The sequence below is a fragment of the Octodon degus genome, unplaced genomic scaffold (genome assembly GCF_000260255.1).
Source record: "Octodon degus isolate 3935 unplaced genomic scaffold, OctDeg1.0 scaffold00562, whole genome shotgun sequence".
Lineage (NCBI taxonomy): Eukaryota > Metazoa > Chordata > Mammalia > Rodentia > Octodontidae > Octodon > Octodon degus.
The window spans coordinates 25,015-32,564 of NW_004525138.1; the positions used below are offsets into that span (position 1 = coordinate 25,015).

At 36.9% G+C, this 7,550-nt stretch overlaps 1 pseudogene; it reads right to left on the reverse strand.

Annotated features, from left to right (window-relative positions):
* Nucleotides 1-6,803: 6,803 nt before the first annotated feature.
* LOC101577586 overlaps nucleotides 6,804-7,550 on the reverse strand; it is a 2,601-nt pseudogene continuing 1,854 nt past the window's right edge.

Genomic DNA, 7,550 nt, shown 5'->3' on the forward strand with positions numbered 1-7,550 from the left:
CTCAGCAGTACAAGTGCCTTCCTGGAAACTGCAAGGTCATCAGTTTGATTCCTCATACCAAATATATATATTCTAGAAGAAAATCTTTGTCTGAGTGTCTGTGGGTTAAGATTTTTTTCCCAGTTTGTGGGTTGTCTTTTCACAATGTTGTTGATTTTCTTTTGTTTGTATGGTACCAGGGATCGAACTCCAGACCCTGTGCTTGCCTAGCAGGTGCTTACGGTACTGAGATATGTCCCCAGGCAATGATTTCTTTTCATGTACAAAAACTTTTCTTTTTAAAAATGTATTTAGTACAGATTTTCCAGAGTCTCACTACACAGATGAGAATAGTAATGATTCTCCTGTTTTCGGCTTCCCAAGTTCTGGGATTCATGTGCACATCACCACACCCAGTCTCAGTCACCATCTCAGTACACCTTAGGAGTGGGGCTGGCACAGTATGTAGTGCTGGGGATCAAACCCCCTTCCCTGCACTTTGCCTAAGCAGGCACTTTAGTATGCTGAATTATTTCACTAGCTCTGCAAAGTCTTTTCAATAAGATGGTATCCCAGTTGTTTATTCTTTGAAGTATTTGCTTTGTAGTTCATTTTTTCTTCATGAATTCTCTGCCTACCTCTGTGTCTTCAAGAAATCTGCCTATTTTCTCTTCCAATAGATATAGTGTTTCTATTTTTATGTTAGATTGTTGATCTATTTTGAGATTATTTTAGTTCACTGTGATAGACCTGGATCTAGTTTTAGTTTTCAGCATGTGGAAAATCAGTTTTTCCTGTACTAGTTGTTAAAGAGGCTATCTTTCCTCTAGTGAATGTTTTTGATGTCTTTGTCAAGATAAGGTGAATGAATATGTTTATAGTTGTGTCTTTATCTTCTAATCTGTTCCATTGGTCCTCTTTTTTTTGCTAGTACCAATTGTGATTTCATCACAGTATCTTTGCACTGTAGTATAATTTCAAGTCAGGGATTGTTGTGCCTCCTGCCTTGCCTTTGTTGGCCAGGATTGCCTTTGATATTCTAGGTATTTTCTGCTTTGAAATAAATTTTAGGAAAGTTTTCTCTCTATATATACTGATGATATTTTCATCAGGATTGCATTAAATGCGTATAACAATTTTGAGAGTATAGCCATTTTCACAAAGTTGACTGTTCCTATCCAGAAGTAAGGGATATTTTTCCATTTCCTGAAATCCTCTTCAAGAAATCTATTTTCTCTTCTGGTAGATATTGTGTTTCTGTTTTAATGTTTAGATTGTTCTATTTTGAGTTTATTTTAGTGCATGGTGATAGACCTGGATTTATTTTAGTTTTTAACTTGTGGAAATCCAGTGTTTCAATTTTACTCTTTTTTTCAGAGTATTGTAATTTTCATTTTATAGATCTTTTACTATGTTGGTTAAATTGATTTCTGAGAATTTCATTTTTTTGCATGATATTGTGAATGAATTTTTTTCTATAATTTCTCTCTTTTTTAAGAAAAATAATTTTATTGAGAAAAATAGTAATGACACGGTTTCAAAGCTGAATACAAGGACAGAATCAGTAAATGCATTGCTTATTGTTGTTACTGATTATTCATTGTACAAGATAGAGACATCATATCCTGTCCCCAAACACTATTAGAACTAATTTATTATTCATTGTATTAAGAGAATGTAGCTGTATATCCTAACTATATTGAATATAAAAATACAAAATGGTCACTCATTTATATGCCCTTTTTTGCTTAGATTTGTCAGAGAAGGGTATTCCATTGTCATTTAAATATTGTAGGTGTGTGAATTCAGCAAAATATTCCAATGCAGTCCAGTAGTCCATAATAGTAGTGGGTTTTCCATAGGATTGGCCATGTCAGAAGTTGTTGACTTGAGCCTTTTACAGCTCAGCATATTAATATGGGTTTAATTTTAATATATTGTATCTATACTTTTCTGTGGGGTAGTTAAGATCAAGATAAAGCAAGACCTATATAACAAGAAATATAACTTTTGTATCACATAAGGTCAGTCAAGTCCCTTCAGGATTTATCCTGAAACCCTGTACCACAGTTTACAGATCCTTTGTCAGTGTCAGTCATGTGGATGAATAAAAAACATTGCTTGACCAATTTGTTCTCTATGAAATCCTGAGAGAATATTTTCTGTCCATGTGTCTCTCCTTAGGCACACAGTTCACATCAATCACATTCCTCTGTGACCTCATAAACTTTTTGAACAGAAAATTTGGGACACAACTGAATTACATGATGTTACAGTCCAGGTTCCCCTATGAACTAAGTCTTCACTGACCTTGAAGGGCTAGGACCAAAATGTTGGCTGTCCTTGCAGTCCCTTCTTTTCTCTAATTTTTGGTCTGCAAACTAAGGTTGCTAACTCTCCAGAAGAGGAGCTTATTATTATCCCACAACATATGCAGTTGCGCTTAACCTCACTATCTGTCTGAATGTTAAACATCTTAGATATAACATGGAACAAGTATTTTCCATCAACTATTGATTATTGATATGTTAAACTTTAAGTCCCTACAGAATATGGAGAAAAAAACAAAAAACATGAATAAACGATTACATATTTTTACACAGAAATTTAGAAATCTAACCATATACAGCATTCTAGCAGGACAGTCCTGTGACTTTTTTTTGTCCCTTTTTTCCATTTATTATCTTTTTTAAAAAAAGATAAACATATACTTTAGAGATAATATGGCAGTAATTTTTATGTCATGACAAGCAGTACATATTTGGAAGATCAGAATGACAGGCATTCCAAGCATGACCCTACTATTACACATTGCTATCTTCAGAGCAGCTGCTTAGTTCCCAGGTATCAGCATATATAGTTAGTCAAAGTGAGAATTTGACCAGGTAACTGCTAGTTTCAAAAACCTGCTAATGTTTCTCCGGATCATTGCCTATCCCATTTTGTGTATATAAATGTACGGCTTTGCCCCTGTCATGTTTCCTAGCTTTTCTCCTAGCCATCTCTTTGTTGTCTAATTCTGAAGTTCTTGTGTTCCTTTTAATTGTGTAAACATTTTATTTGTATTTCTTCTCTTGAGTTTTTATACTAGGGAGACTATACGATATTTACACACGTGTGTCTGGATTATTTCACTTAAGAGTATATCTTCAAGTGGCATCCACTTAACTATAAAGGCTTCAAGTTTACCATTCTTTTTTTTCTTTTTCAATAATTTTATTGATAAACAAATAGCAATGAGACAGTTTCAAATCAAATTGGTAGGACAGTTTCAATAGTTAACACATTGCATACTCTCTTCCTAGTGGTTATTTCTTGTACAAGATGCAGACATGATATCGTATTTACAAACACTATTAGAATAATACCTCTATTCTTTAAGAGAATGTAACTATATACCTATCCTAACCATTCTGAATACACAGATACAAAATGGACATTCATCTGTATCCCTTTTTTTGTTTGGTTCTGTCATTTAAATATTATAGGTGTGTGAACTCAGCAAAATATTCCAAAATAGTCCAGTAGTCCATAATAGTATTAGGTATTCCACTTGACTGGCAGTGTCAGAAGTTGTTGACCTGAGTCCCCAACAGCTCAACATAACACCATGGCTTTACTTCTTATACTTCAATTATATACTTTTTTGCTGGATGGTTATGACCAAGATAAAGCACAACCTATGCAGCAAGAATTGTAGCTTTTGAATCTGATAAGGTCAGCAGAACCTCAGGATTTATCCTGAAACCCTGTACCTCAGATTGTAGAACATTTGTCAGTGTCAGCCATGTGGATGAGTCATGGCCATTGCTTGGCCAATGTGCTTTCTGTGAAAGCCTGGGAGAATGTATTCTGTCCACGTGACTCTTCTTAGATACACTCTACATCATTGATCACTTTCCTCTTTGGCCCCATAATCTCCTTGATCAGAAAATTTGGGACACCACCGAGTTACATGAAATTACAGTCCAAGTTCTCATATGTCCTGAGTCTTAATGGACCTTGGAAGGCTAGGGCCAAAATGTTGATTTTCCTTGCGGTTCTCCTTTTCCTCTAATTTTGGTCTGCAAACTTAGGTTTTTAGCCCTCCAGAAGAGAAACTTATTGTTATTACTGTATAAACTAGGCTGTTAAGCTTAACCTCACTATCTGTCTGAATATCAAACATCTTAAGCATAGCATGGAAGAGGCATTTTTCATCAAGTATTGATATGCTGAACTTTAAGTCCCTACAGAATATGATGAAGGAACACTTAAAAAATTAAAATATATTTCAAAAATAAGAATAAAAATTATATAATTCTTATGTTTACACATAAGTACAGAAATCTAACAATATACAACGTTGTAGGACAGTCCCACAACATTCTTTTTCCTGTCTCTTGCCTTCATTCAGCACCCCCTTCTTTTTGAATAATCACCTGCCTGAGAGACAGCACAGGAACAACTGTCATGTCATGATAAGCAGCCCATATTCAGAAGACCAGAATGACATGCACTCCAAGCATGAGCCTACTAGTACAAATTGTCATCTTCAGTGCAGTTTCCTAATTCACAGTGCAGTTTTTATTTCTGTATATATAGTTAGTCAGGGTGAGAATCGTTCCAGTTAACTGCTAGGTTGAAAAATCTTTGGAAGATTCTCAAGAATATTGCCTAACCTATCTTCTAAATATAATTGTATGGCTTGCCACTGTCATGGTTCCTAGCTCTTCTCCTTTCCCTCTGTTAATTATTTAGTCCTCAATTTCTTGCTTTACTTTTAGTTGTGTTCTACCTTTCTATTCATATTTTTTCTTTTCAGTCCTTATATTAGGGAGACTACATGATATTTACACATGTAGGCCAGATTAAATTCACTTATCAGTATATCTTCAAGTGTCATCCACTTAAATATAGAGGCTACGAGCTTATCATTCTTTATAGCTTAGTAATACTACATTGCATAATAATACCACATCTTTTTCATCCATTCCTCAGGTGATGGGCATCTTGGTTGTTTCCAAAATTTGACTATCACAAATTGTGCTTCTACAAACTTAGGTATACATATAATCACTATGATATGATATTTTCAGATCATCTAGGAAAATTCCCAATAGGGGAATAAGTGCTTTAAATGGGATTTCCAGTCCTAGTTTTCTAAGGAATCTCCACACTGATTTCCCTACCAGTTGCACCAGTCTACATTCTCACCAGAAGTGGAGAAGGGTTTCTTTGTCCCCACAACCTCTCCAACATGTGTTGTTGTTTGATTTCTTTATGATAGCCATTCTTTCTGGGGTAAGATATCATCTCAATATTGTTTTCATTTGGATTTCATGAATGGCTAATTATATGGAGCATTTTTTCATAATATTTATTCACTTGTTTAATTTTATCCTCTGAGAAGTGTGTGTTCATCTCGGATGCCCATTTCTGGATTAGGTCTTTAAATTTTGGGGCCCTAGTGGTTTTTAGATCTTTATAAATTCTTGAGAGCAGAGCTTTGTCTGAGTCCTTATTTGTCAAGATTTTTTTGCAAAATTAATGGATTGCCTTTTCACTTTGTTGGTAATTTCTTTTGGCATGCAAAAACTTCTCAATAAGAAGAGGTCCGAGTTGTTAATTCTTTCAAGTGTTAACCGTGCGATTTGATTTTTGCTCATGAACTCTTTGCCTACCCCTATGTCTTCAAGATTTCCTCCTAATTTCTCTTCCAGGAGACTGAGTGTTGCTGTTTTAATATTTAGATCTTTAATCTCTTTTGACTTCAGCTTAGTGCCTGATGATAGACCTGAGTCAAGTTTTAGTTTTCGGCTTGTAAAGAGCCAGTTTTTCCAGCACCATTTTTTAAAAGAGGTTATGTTTTTTCTAGTATGAGTGTTTGTCCCCTTTGTCAAAAATCAGGTGGCTGAATGTGTTTGTAGGGGCTTCAGCATCTACCAATCTATTCCATTGATACTCAGGTCCATTTTGTTGCCCATACCATGCTAATTTCATCACGGGTAGCCTTGTAGTATAATTTCAAGTCAGGAATTGTAATTCCTCCTGCCTTGTCTTTGTTGCCAAGGATTGTCTTTCTATTCTAGGTCTCTTCTGGTTCCAAATAAGTTTTGAGAATGATTTCTGTAGGTCTGTCAGATATTTTGGTTATAGTTTGATAGGGATTGCATTAAATCTGTACAGCAATTTTGGGAGTATGGCCATCTTCCTATCCAGGAGCAAGTAATATATTTCCATATTCTAAAATTCTCTACGATCTCTTTTTTAAGTGTATTGTAATTTTCCTTGAAAAGTTGTTGGACTTCCTTAGTTAGATTATTCCAATTTATTTTATTTTATTTTTTTATCTCCAGGTTTTAATATATTTATTTGAAAACCAAGGTCTGAGAAAGAGCACACCAAATGGTCATCATGTGTTTTCTCTTCAGTCAGAGACAGAGAGAGTTCTTGAGGTGAGTGCACAGCGAGGCCACATGCATGGAGGAGCGGGTCCTGCTGGTCCTGCGAGGGCTCCCACCACGTGCTCTCCACAGCTGGCCATGCTCTCCACAGCTGGCCGGGCTTTGAGTGGCCAGAGCCCTTCTTGTCCCTTAGTCATCGATATACTCAAAGGGCTCTGGGGGCTTTGGCTCTTGCTCTTCCTCCTCGATTTTGGGGCCATGTGCCGCCACAGGTTCCACCAGTTCCTCAATGTCTTCTTCGCTGGTGTCCTTTAGAATGATGATGCCTCCAATGGACAGTGGTTTGAAAGGTTGGTATCTACAGTTCTCTGGCATGGTTAGGACCTTCAGCTGGGCAGGCATAACTCGGGCTGGTTATCCAACAGCTGGAAACTTGGCTCAGGTTCCTTTTTCTTCTTTTTTCTCTGCTTCGTCCACTTCCATTTTCTCTTCCTCCTTTTTTTCTTTTTCTTTTTCCTTCTTTTTGGCTTTGGCAGTAATAGACAACACAGCAGTAGAAACCTTTTCCTTTCCTTTTTCTTTTGGTATTTCCAGAGGTGCAGGATATGCAAATGTGGATGGTTTACAGTTTGATTTATACTGCACCTTCAGCATCTTTAAATCCTTGTTCAGGACGATGACACAGGTAGGGGTATAAGCCAATGACAGAAAGTGTGAGAGAGGAAACCAGAACCAGAACTGGGTAAAGACAAGGACGCCAATCACAGAAGGCATATGTGTGTGCCCAGTTGTGGACTGTAAGGAGATTGTAACATTATGGCCACCTGCATCTAGTATGCCCTGGGCCAGAATAGTGCCAAACTTGGCCATGACATCATCATGATTATCACTGATAACTTTGGAATACAGCTGTCAGAACTGATTCACCTTTGGACATGTGATCTCAGTCTGCTGGATCATGATGAGCGCAGAGGCTATGAGAGCCCCTTGCCTCACATAGTTCACAGGGTCATTTGTTATTGGTTCTAGCAAATTAATAGCTTCCTTGTTTCCTGTACCAGCACAACAGATGCCCAGGGCCATTGCAGCTCCGTAGCGCACATGGGGGTTGTAACTCTCGGACAGCAGAGAGACCACACTGGGACACTGCTCAGGGGTCCTGAATAGAATGAAGCCAAGTGATTC